The 12,447-nt window shown below is 36.1% G+C and overlaps 1 protein-coding gene across 35 annotated transcripts in view; it reads left to right on the top strand.

The window, feature by feature from the left end:
* Positions 1–12,447, top strand: part of CFAP20DC (CFAP20 domain containing) — a 247,113-nt gene that overhangs the window by 63,535 nt on the left and 171,131 nt on the right. The window contains exon 1 of one of the 35 annotated variants that reach the window (XM_072785610.1): positions 1,437–1,474. The exons of the other annotated variants lie outside the window; for them this stretch is intronic. The gene's annotated coding sequence lies outside the window, so the exon portion shown is untranslated. Of the gene's footprint in view, positions 1–1,436; positions 1,475–12,447 lie in introns of those variants that run through there. 35 annotated transcript variants of the gene reach the window in all.

Raw genomic sequence — 12,447 nt, forward strand, 5'->3', positions numbered from 1 at the left:
TTCCTGGCTTTCCTCCTCCTGCCAACACTCACAGTTACTTTTAATCTCTGCTAACTGCTTAGATGTTGAGGTGCACCTTGTTGAATGATTCTTAAGTGGAGATAGTCCATTATAAATGCAGTTGCCTTTAAAAATAACGTGGTGTATAAGTGAAGCCAAAGGTTGCTTTTTATAGACCTCTGCAGAAGCAAATGGGCCCTTGTCATTCATAATGAAGGTTAAAATGCTCTGAAATTTAGGATCAGATGATGCTCCTCTTTCAGAGGAGGTGAGAGAAGGACTTGGATGTTTAAATACACAGTCATGTGGAAGTGTTGTCACCACTGTGGATTGTGCTTTGCAATTGCCATCTTGTTACATCTCAAATATGTTAGCTACAGCCTAGTGTTCTACATTTAAAGCTGCCTGCCCCCAGTCCCTTTATTCCCTTTCTTCAATTAAAATGAAAAAGAAGAAAAGATGTTGAAATGACTAATATTCTAGTACCAGGAGCATCACAGACCAAAACAGGTAATTTTATGCTATTGCTATAGAAACAGGAGTTAAAAAAAAATGAGCATAAACCTTGCTTTTAAATGATTCAGTTATTTTCTTTTAGACCATTGGTGCCATAATAGACATTCTCCTTCTAAATAAACAAGGGAGCATCTCTTAATGCAGACTTTTACTTTACATAAAGATATTTTTAAAGCTAAATCCATGCCTAATAGAAAAATAAAGATTGAGTTTTCCTAAATGCTGCCTCAGTTTAGAATTCATACAGATGTTCCTGGAAGTGCACTGTCTCTGGACACAGTCTTATGATTTTGCTATGTAATTTGGCCAACATTAATTCAGTTAATATTTACTGAGCACCTACTGTATGGCAGGCATTTGCTAAACACATTGCCACCTCCCTCAGATTCTAGAGGAAAAGGCAGAGAAAAGCAAGTACGTAAAATACTTACAAATTGTGGTAAGTACTCTGAAGGAAACAAGCAAAGGCTTAACCAAGGAGATACCTGCTCTTAGGGCATTCAGGATATTTACATATTAAGACTTAAAGGAGCATGAATAAGTAGCCATGGGAAAAGTGGAAGGAAAAGGGTATCCAGAGAAAGAAAAAGTCTGTGCAAATTCCTGTTGTAAGAACACACCAAACGTGAAGCTGGAGAGCAAGAAAGAGGGACAGTGGCATGAATGAGGCTGGCATGTGTGCTGATTTATCTCCCTTCTACCCTTCCAGATCCATGCACTGCCTTCTCTCATGTGCTCTGTGTCCTGGGTGGTAGATCCCTTCTGTTCCTCCGCATCACATCATATTAATCACCCAGGCTCCCTTGATCTCAAGACTTCTCAGTCAGTGGGAGGAACCAGCAGGAGATCAGAGGACAGGAGGAGAGAATTCAGGGTATTTCTTGCCTTTCCATCTGCAGGACCCATCCTATGACGATCCAGTTTCTCTGGCTCCAGTCCTCCCCTTGCCCCAGGAATGGTAATGACTGCCGATTGTCGTTATGTCTCCGTGTCTAAACATCCCTGGTTTGTTCCCCTGACCCTGCCCATACCTCTATAAAAAGTTATTTTGTGAGTCCCTTCATTTAACCCATGTAGAGTGGTTTGTTTCCTTTGAAATCCCAGAGTACAGAGAATGGGACCTGTGAGTGAGGCAGGATCATTTATAGGCCTTGTGAGCTCAGAATTTAGTTTTTGTTCTCAGAGCAGCACGAAGTTACTGAAATAAGATGGAATAATTGATCCCATTTAAGATGCTCACTCTGGCTGCTCACAAGGGTCTTGACTGGGGGATGGAGGAAAAGAATAGGAGCAAGGAGACCAGCTGGAAAGCTGTGCAGGCAAGACCATGGTCCTTGGACCAGAGTGATAGTATAAGAGTTAGAGAAATGAGTGGATCCAACATAGAACTGATAGATTTGCTGAGAGGAAATACGGATCAAGAATGACTCTTAAGTTTCTGATTTGAGTGCCTTCAGGGTAGTGGTGAGGATGGGGAATTAGGGTTTTTCTTTTCTTTTTTTTTAAGTTTTTTTTTTTTTAAGATTTTATTTATTCATGCAAGACATGAGAAATTCATGCAAGACGGCACTAAACTGCTGAGCCATCCGGCTGCCCAACTAACTGCAATTTAAATAAAAACTTAAAAAAAGGAACGCCTGGATGGCTCAGTGGTTGAGCTTCGACCCAGGGCATGATCCTAGAGTCCTGGGATCAAGTCCCACATCGGGCTTCCTGCATGGAGCCTGCTTCTCCCTCTGCCTGTGTCTCTGCCTCTCTCTCTCTCTCTCTCTGTTCTCTCTCATGAATAAATAAATAAAATCTTTTAAAAAAATAAATAAATTCCAGTTAGTTAACAATGTAATATTAGTCTCAGGTGTACAATACAGTGATTGAACAATTCCATATATCACCCGGTGCTCATCCCAACGCGTGATCATCATCACCTATGACCTCCCCTCTGCTAACCACCAGTTTGTTCTCTATTGTTTCTTTTGTTCTTCTTCAGTCTGTTTGCCTCTTGATGGGTTACATTTGCAATGTCTATGGAATATCCAGGAAAAGTTTCAAGGAAGCAGTTCAGAGTTCAAGGAATGATTCAGGGTTAGAGATTTAAATTGAATTGTCAACACAGAGATAACACTTAAAATCAGAGCAGGGAGTAGAAAATAGTCCACAAGAAAAAGAATTTTTAAGAAAAAGAGAAGAGAACCCAGAAGCTCCCACATATAAGTCTATAGGAGCTATTTGAATGCATATTTTAATTCCTCCACAAATATTAAATAATATATAAATTGAGCTTTAGGGGTACCTGGGTGGCTCAGTGGTTGAGCATCTGCCTTTGGCTCAGGTCGTGATCCTAGGGTGCTGGCATTGAGTTCCATATCAAGCTCCCTATAGGGAGCCTGCTTCTCCCTCTGCCTATGTCTCTGCCTCTCTCTCTGTGTCCCTCATCAATAAATAAATAAAATCTTTAAAAATAAATTAATAAATCTAGCTTAAGGGAAAATAAAAATGAAAATAGTGAGTGCTTCAGAAATTAAATGTGAAAATTATAGGTATTATCTTCTCCCAATAAAATAATCTTGATATCTAATTATATATGGTTTTTTTGTATACTTTTTTATTGGAGTTCGATTTGCCAACATATAGTATAACACCCCGTGCTCATCCCGTCAAGTGCCCCCCTCAGTGCCCGTCACCCAGTCACCCCACCCCCCTGCCCACCTCCCCTTCCATTACCCCTTGTTCATTTCCCAGAGTTAGAAGTCTCTCATGTTCTGTCTCCCTCTCTGATATTTCCCACTCATTTTCTTTCTTCCCCTATAATTATATATGTTTTTTAAAAGAGCAGTAGTTTTGTGCCTTCTGGGTACATCACCTTACTTCTGCTTTGACAATTGGCACAAATATAGCTCATGTGACCACTTTAGTGCTGGAAACTTGTGAATTGACTATAGAACTGAATGAGTTAATTTACTGCTCATTTCTAACCAACAGGATTCAGGTGATGAATTCTATGTGTTGTCTAACTTAATTGGGAAATGTGTTTACATTGAGAGCTTCCAGCCTAATTCAAATGAGGGAAAGCTTTCTAATTTCACCTTTCATTTACTAAAATTTTTTAAGATACAAGAATGTATAAAAATAGCACCAATGTGTTAGCACTAATGCAATCCATAATAACCAAATCTGTTTGCTTTTTACTTCAAAACAATCATTAGGCCTTACAATGAGACATTTCTTGGTGTTTTTCTTTAGTTCCTCTACAAATGATCATCCTCTGACTCCAGGGACCTATAAATTTTAGTATATGGCCTTCCAGCTTGTATATTATAGCACTGAACTGTCATCCATAGCATCCATTAGAATGTTATTGACAAAATGTCCACTCGTATTGAACTAAGCACTCGATAAACCACTATAAGTAAATTGTTGTGCTCTTAGCTCGAAGGATGGTCTATTGATTCCCCACACGAGTATGGGCCTAGCAGCACAAACCTAGCTACAATTCCCTTGTGGTACCTGTAAAATGTTGCATGATGTCTTTTTTGAGGTCCCCAGAAGTAAAGAATTCTTTTAAACATTCTTTTTTATATATTGTTGTCTGTGCAGATAATTTTGTTTTATTTCAGATAGTAAACTACTCATCATTGCCTTGTCCTTATGGGCTAAAACTCTTCCATTTATAAATTATATTACATAATAAAAGCAATCCATGCCCATAATAAAACTTTGGAATCATTCTCTAAATGTAACTGCATCTAATACTTTTTTTGTGAGTACCTTCAGAGATTAACTCTGTGTGTGTGTGTGTGTGTGTGTGTGTGTGTGTGTGTGGTATTACAATCCTTTTTTCCACAAAGAATCATACCATTTATACTTTCTGGTAATCTGTTTGGTGTGGAGACAGAGGGGCCTTTCTACTTTTATCTGTCTTGGGAACCCTTTCATGTTACTACATATTAATGTCTCATTCTTTTTAATAGCTGCCATATGTATCATTGCATGGGTATAGCATAGCATTTATCTAAAATTTCCATTTGTTCTTCTGTTATGAGCTTCTATATAACTGTATCTTTACATACTTGTAAAATCTTCTCCATTTAAAGACATGTGAGATTTTCATTTGAATAAGAGAATATATACATTACCTAAAGGGTCACAATCTCCTACACCTATATTGATACACTCAGGAAAGCAGAGGTGAAAAGGGAGAGAAAATCTGGAGATGTTTAAGGACATTTGACAGATTTCCCCCCTTGTTGGATACTGTCAAATTTCCACCATGGGTAACTTATAGCAAAATTTTTAAAAAGTTTTTTCAAGACTAAATAATCAGAAATTCTCAATAATCAGAGTTTGTGTAGTATTTTATTTTGATAATTGAGCATCTTATCTGATTTGCGATTTGTGAAAAATATACTTTTGGTGCCAAATATCTTCTTTATAGTGGTCTTCAAAAAGTGAGCGTTTATAATGATTCAATTCAACAGAATAGACAATTATGGAACAAGCAATGCCCTAACTATATGTATAAAAAAAGGTTACAATGCATCAGTGTTTTATTTCCTAAATTCATTGACAATTTATGGCAAGATGTGTTTTGGGGGGATTAGGAGAGTGGGTGGTATGGGAGTTCCATAATTTGACTTCTCACTTTTATGTTTTTTTTTTTAATTTTTATTTATTTATGATAGTCACACAGAGAGAGAGAGAGAGAGGCAGAGACACAGGCAGAGGGAGAAGCAGGCTCCATGCACCGGGAGCCCGACGTGGGATTCCATCCCGGGTCTCCAGGATCGCGCCCTGGGCCAAAGGCAGGCGCTAAACCACTGTGCCACCCAGGGATCCCTCACTTTTATGTTAGAGAACTCTAGTACCCAGGCCATAGTTTTTCTAAGGAAGGTAAATGTTGCTTGAAAACAGATGATTTTGAAGAAAAGAAAAGAGAAAAGCCAGGAAGTTAGAGCTGACAAATCAATTAAAAGCATACATCTAGGAGTAATATCCTATATTTATCAAGTACTTCACTTTCTGAAGTATTTTCGTGATCATTTTCTTAGCACGATGAATGGACAAATGTTATTATCCCCAATTACAGAGATTGACTTTACTTCCTGAAATGCTTTGTCTTTAATAATAAAGATACAAATATTACTGCAGTAGTTTCCTAGGGCTGCCAGAACAAATCACCACAAACTGGATGGATTAAAACAACATAAATGTATTATCTCACAGTTCTGGAAGCTGAAAGTCCCAAATCAAGGTGCCAGCAGGGTTAGATCCTTCTGAAAGCACTGAGTGAAAATCTGTACTATGCCCCTTTCTGCTACCTTTTCAGCAGATGCCAGCAATCTTTGGCATTTCTTGGCTTGTAGATGCATCATTCCAATTTCCACCTTTCTTGCCACATGGCATTCTCTTTGTTCAAATATCCCTCTTCTTATTAAGAATAGTGGTGGTGGGACGCCTGGGTGGCTCAGTGGTTGAGGGTCTGCCTTTGGCTCAGGGCATGATCCCAGGTCCTGGGATCGAGTCCCACATCGGGCTCCCTGCATGGAGCCTGCTTCTCCCTCTGCCTGTGTCTCTGCCTCTCTCTCCATGTCTCTCAAGAATAAATAAATAACATCTTTAAAAAAAAAAAAAAAAAAAAGAATGCCAGTGATTGGATTATAGCCCATTCTAACCCAGCATGACTTTATCTTAATTTTATTCTATCTGCAAAGACCCCATTTCCAAATAAGGTTGCATTTACAGGTACCAGGGATTAAGGCTTGAACATATCTTTCTGGGGAACACAGTTCAACTCACAACAATGACTGTGGGTTATTGAATGAATATTTTCAAGGAGCACAGGAGCATCACCAAAAAAGGTGATGCTTACTCTTTGTACCTTTCTGCTATATTTCCACTTACCCAAAGTCCCATCACCAATTAGTGATTAAACTAGTAACAGCTTTTTTTTAAATGGAAATATAGTTCATATACCATAAAATTATCCCTTTAAAGTATGGGATTCAGTGGTTTTGGGTGTATTTCACAGAGTTGTACAGCCATCACCACTGTGTAATTTTAGAATGTTTCATCATCCCCAAAGTACTTGTATCCATTAGTAGTTACTCCCAGCTACCCCTAGCCCTTTCTTTCCATCTCTAGGGACTTGCTTATTTTGAACATTTCATATAAATGGAACCATATGATATGTGGTCTGTGTGTCTAGCTTCTTTCAGTTACTGTAATGTTTCCAAGATTTGTCTGTGTTGTAGCATATATCTATTCCCTTTTATGCCTGAGTAATCCATTGTATGGACCTACCATATTTTATTTATTCACCATCAGTTGATGGACATTTGAGTTGTTTCTACTTTTTGGCTATTATTAATAATGCTGCTATAAACATTCACGTACAAGCTTTTGTGTGGACATAGGGTTGCGATCCCCATGGGTATATACATAGAAATGAAATTGCTGGGTCATAGGGAACTCTACATTTAACTTTTAAGGAACTGCTAAATTGTTTTCAAAGTGATTATACCACTTTATATTCCCATCAGCAATGTCTGTGGGCTCCAATTTCCCCACAGTGTCCTCAGCAGCACTTGTTATTTGTCTTTTTTATTATACCCATCCTGTGGGTATGAAATGGTATCTCGTGGTTTTGATTTTCATATCCCTATTGGTTAATAATGTTGAGTATATTTTCATCTACTTGTTGGCCATTTTTATATCTTCTTTGGAGACATATCTATTCAGATTCTTTGCTAATTTTTAAATGGGGTTATTTCTTTTATTGTTGAATTGTATGAATTCTTTGTACAGTTTGGACATGACTCTTATCAGATAAATGATTTATAAAAATTTCCCCCTATTCTATGGCTCTTCTTACTTTCTTGATAGTATCCTATAAAGGACACAAGTTTCTATTTTTTAGAAATGTTTATTCTTTTCTTTTGTTACTTGTGCTTTAAACATCATATCTAAGAAACCATTAGTTAATTGAAGGGCATGAAGATTTTTACCTCTGTGTTTTCCTCTAAGATATTTATGGGTTTAACTTTTATATCTAAGTCTTTGGTCCATTTTAATAAGAAAAGACCCTTATCACAAATCTGATAAGAAGGGAATTTCTTCAATCTGATAAAGGGCATCTATGAAAAACATATAGCTTATCATACTTAATGTTGATAGACTGAAAGCTTTCCCCCTAGGAATCAGAAACAATTCAAAACTGTCTTCTGTCACCATTTCTATTCATCATTATATTGGAGATTCTAGTCAATGCAATAAGGCAAGAAAAAGAAATAATTTAAGGCATCCATATTGAAAGGGGAAAAGTAAAACTGCCTATTTGCAAACAGCATAAATGTCTGTAGAAAAGAAATAAATGAGTTCAGCAAGGTTGAAGAATATGAAAATCAGTATACAAAAATTGGTTGCATCTCTATATACTAGATAGAGTAATCTGAAAATGTTTCCTTAAGGAAACAGTTCCACTCACAGTGTCATCAAAAAGAATAAAATGCTTAGGAATAACTTTAACAAAATTAGTGCAAGATTTATATACTGAAAATTTTTAAATACTGCTGACGAATTAAAGATATAAGTAAATGGAGAGTCACTCTTTTGGGACATTAAATACTGTTATGTTGACAGTTCTACCCAAATTTATCTAAAGATTCATTGGATGAATGAATAGTGGATGATTGGGATCCCTGGGTGGCACAGCGGTTTGGCACCTGCCTTTGGCCCAGGGCGTGATCCTGGAGACGCGGGATCGAATCCCACGTCGGGCTCCCAGTGCATGGAGCCTGCTTCTCCCTCTGCCTGTGTCTCTGCCTCTCTCTCTCTCTCTCTCTCTCTCTCTATGACTATCATAAATAAATAAAAAATTAAAACATAAAAAAAAAATAGTGGATGATTGTTTTTTTATTTTGTTAGTGTGTGTGTGGGGGGGGGCTTTTTTGTAGAAATTAATGAACTGATCCTAAAATTTATATGGAAATTCAAAGGTGAATAGTAAAACAGTTTTGTGAAAAAAACAAAGGTGGAGTACTTATACTTACTGATTTCAAAATTTATTAAAAAGCAATAGTGATCAAGGCAGCATGGTACTGGCATAAAGAAGATAGATCAATGAAGCAGCATACTGAAATAAAACCTTATGTTTATAGTCAATTGATTTTTTTTTTTTTTACAAAATTGCTAAGGCAATTCAGTGGGTAAAAGAAAAGTCTTTTCAGCAAATGATGTGACATTTGGATATCCACATACAAAAAAATTAACTTAGAACCTTACCTCACACCATATACCAAAACTAGCTCAAAATAGATTGTAGACCTAAATGTAAGAGTTAAAAATATAAAACTTCCAGGAGAAAATCATGACCCCAGGTTAGACAAAGCATTTGTAGATATGACACCAAAACACAATTAAAAAAAGAAAAAATAATAAATTGGACTTTATAAAAAGTTAAGAGTTTTGCATTCAAAAGGCACTATTAAGTAAATGAAAACAATCCTCAGACTGGTGAAAATATTTGCAAATTGTATATATGGTTAAAGTTCTTGTATCCAGAATATAAAAAGAACTCTTACTGTTTATTAATAAGAAAACATATCACCCAGTTTAAAACTTTGTAAAAGATTTGGATAGGCATTTCTTAGAGGAAGATAGATAAATGGTTAAAAATCACATGATAATATTTTCAATATCACTTGTCATTAAGGAAATGTAAATTAAACCATAATGACTGTTTTCTTTGGGTAAATACCTGGTGGTGCAATTGCTGGATCTTAGGGTAGTTCTATTTTTAACTTTTCCTTAACTCTAGAGAACTGATGGTTACAGGGGCGGGGTGGGGAGGGTGTGTTGGGGGATGAGTTAATAGGTGATAGGAATTATAGAGTGCACTTGTTGGGATGAACACTGGGTGTTTTATGAAATCACTGTATTGTATACCTGAAACGAATATTACACTCTATGTTAACTAACTGGAACTTAAATTAAAACTTTAAAAAAAAACAAAAAAAACAAAATGAGATACCACCTAATAGCCACCACAATGGCTGTCTTCTTGAGTATATGCCTAAGAAATGTGAAAACATTATGATCACACATCGAGTTGAATATGAATGTTCTCAGTACCATTATTTAGATTGTCCAAACCTGGAGACAAACTACAATTCCATCAACTCTGTTGGTGAATGAATAAGCAAAATATATATCCATGTATTACAATACTGTTCTGCAATGAAAAAGTAATTATACAGGCTATAGTATGGATGAATATCAAAAACATTGTGCTCAGTGAAAGATGTCACAAGCAAAAAATTTATATTTTATATTCCATTTATATGAAATGTTCAGAGAAGGCAAATGTTTCCAGACCCAAACCAGATTCATGATAGCCTGGGGATGGGGATGAGAATGGGAATTGACTGCAGACAAGTATGCAAGATCTATTTGGATGATTAGGAATGTTTGACAACCAAGTTCTGGTAATGGTTGCAAAACTCCTTAAATATACTAAAAATGTACACTAAAAATGGTAAATTTTATGTCATATAAATTATACCTCAATAAAGCTGTTTTTAAAAAGGAGGTCAAATGACATTCAGAGAAAGATTCAAAGAGCACCAGTTATTGATGTAAAATCATACACGTGAAATGTGCATTGTATTGAATGCTAATTCTAAAAAGAGGGGCTACCTTGTTTTAATAAGTATATGAAAGCATCTTAGGTTCAGAATTACTACTTTTCTTTATAAAGGACAAAAGAATCCTCAATGAATTTAAACTTCTTCAGAAGGGACCCAGGATAAATTGATGGAATAAAATTCCCTGAAGTCATGATGAAGCATAGGAGTGAATGTGTAAGGGAGGCTTTCTGCATGGGGTCATCTTCCATATGGCTTTAAATTTCAGTGCACAGCCAAACATCATGGTACACACTTTAATATACTATTTTGCAAACTTATTCTTGTAATTTATACATGAAGTTATCTGGTACCATCACTGAAGGTGCATTCAAATTTGGTCATTTTTAGGTCATGATAAGAAGAGTAGATACCATTTTGGCTTTAAGAACAAGTAATTCTAATAAGTGAATCTAAACATTAGAAGCCTGACACCAGTTTTGCAAGTTCATTATAACTTGAACATTCAGTGGTTGTAAATGATTGTACGTACAGAAGAAAAGTGAATAGGTAATCTAAATAGACAAGTTTATCTACGCTATTGGATGGTTGCTACCATTTACTCAAATACTTGCTGAAGTTGCCATTGTGAAAAAAAATTGTCAATCAAAGATGAAGATATAAAAGCAAATTGGAAATTGAATTGAAAAGTAATTTTACTTTCAAATGGTTTGCAAATGTAGATGTTAAGTGTGGAATGAATGTCGTTAATGACCATAGCTGAGAGAGTTATACACCTGCTGATCACTAGAATATTATAATAAATGAGGTTGATTTTCCTGTTGACTACCCCATTTTTTCTCAACATGGTCTCATTACTTTTTCTATCACATTGCTGACCCTTAGCTATGAATGCTCACTTATGGATAGAAAAACGTATTAACTCCTATATGGTTTTTTTTTTTTTTTAAGTATCTCTAAGTTTAAGAGCAGCAATGCCAGTGTTGCTTGTCTTTTTCTGCTTTGTTAGGTCACAGGAGGTTTTAGATGGTGAAAATCAAGCCTGTATTACAACTGAAGAGCTGTTTTACAAGCAGCCTTCCTTACAGCAACTAAATTGTCCCCGAAAAAGCACATGAGCATAATGAAGCTTTTAAGTAGGCACACATATGCATTTATATTCTCTATCTCTCATGAATGACTAATTTTAATTTTTTTTAAAGTAGCAATTCAGCGTACTTTCAGAACCATTTAAGCTTAGCACATGATTTTGTTTTCCCTCCAAAATCCAACTATTCTTGATTATGAGATAGAGAAGGTTTGCATATTTATTTTTGCAAAGACAGTAGAATAAATTCTCATCATCATATGAGTGGCTTAGTCTTAATACCTCTGTCCTAAACTGGGCACATGAGCTTTTAAAAATTTTTCCAGAGATCAGAACTATGATGGTTAGATTTAACAGATCTTGTGCAGACCAAACCCTGACCTCCACAAGGGCAAAGTCAGGCCATGTACCCATTCTGTGGTTCTTCTTATCAACCTTTACAGCCCAAGTGTGGGGGGCGGGCTACCTTTCTTAATAAATATTTTAGTTAGTAGAAAATTAAAAGCTAAGAGTACACAGCCACTCAAGTTGATGGTTAGTACTTAGGTAAAGTTTTCTGTGTGCCAGGCATTGTTCTAAACATTTTTCTTATACTCACTTATGTAGGCAGTCCTCACAACAATCCTATGAATACTATTATTTTTCACATTTTATTAATAAACTAAGGTAAAAAGTTTAAATAATATGCCCAGTGTCACAGAGCTAAGAAATGGTGAAGCCAGAATTTGAACACAGTCAGTTAAGTGTCTGACTCTTGATTTCAATTCATGTCATGATCTCAGGGTCATGAAATTGAGCCCTATGTCGGGGGCTTTGCACTCATTGTGGTCTGCTTGAGATTCTCTCTCTCCCTCTGCCACCTCCCTGCTCTCATTCTATCTCTCTGTGAAATAAATAAATAAACAATCTTTAAAATAATAACTATCACTAAAAAAAAAGTAGCAGTACTCAAAAACTACAGTCAACTCAAGACAACACTGATGATGAATTTGTAATAAACTGCTCTTCCGCCAAACTACAGAAATTTCATCTGTGTTTATTCATGTGCATACTGGGAACTTTAACAAATTACCAAATATTTCAAGGCAATCAGATATCTTTGTGGAATTTAGAATGAGAGACTTCTTGAAACTCTAAAATGGGCTTTGGAATACCAAATTCTAGTAACCTTTTTAAACTCAATTAGAATGTTACTACCAAGTGATA

The sequence above is a fragment of the Canis lupus genome, chromosome 19 (assembly GCF_048164855.1).
Source record: "Canis lupus baileyi chromosome 19, mCanLup2.hap1, whole genome shotgun sequence".
NCBI lineage: Eukaryota > Metazoa > Chordata > Mammalia > Carnivora > Canidae > Canis > Canis lupus.